Here is a 477-nt window from a genome sequence, read left to right as displayed (position 1 = left end):
TGCCTGTATTCGGGGGGGAGGTACATGCAGGAATGTACATGTGTGTGCAGGGATGTGCATGTACCAGTGTGTCCGTGGCTGCAGGCGTGCATTTCTAGCTTGTGCGTGTGTTGGGGGTGGGGCTGGGGGCATTGAGCGGGACGCTCCGTCACCACCCCCCACGATCGTCCTATTCAGCTGGTTCAAAGAGGCCCAGGGCTTGGTGTAAACACCCCGGTCCAGCCCGGCGCCGCTCCGGCGCCTTATCTCTGGCCAACACGCCGTGTTTGTTTCAGCCGGTCCCTCCCCATGTTCTTGCTGTGACCGATCTCACCTGCGTCACGGGGGGGCCGGGGTTTGGGGCCTGGCTCTGATTGAATGCGGGACAGTTTGTTTTTCACAGTAAAAAGCGGGGCCGGGGGTGTTAGGGAAAGCTACAAACAGCTGCGTGAGCTGGGTCCAATTCCCAGCTCTGCCACAGAGTCCCCGGTGACCTCA

This window comes from Terrapene carolina, unplaced genomic scaffold (assembly GCF_002925995.2).
Source record: "Terrapene carolina triunguis isolate 2854851 unplaced genomic scaffold, T_m_triunguis-2.0 Scaffold833, whole genome shotgun sequence".
Taxonomy (NCBI): domain Eukaryota; kingdom Metazoa; phylum Chordata; order Testudines; family Emydidae; genus Terrapene; species Terrapene triunguis.
Note: the sequence above shows the minus strand (reverse complement) of the source record.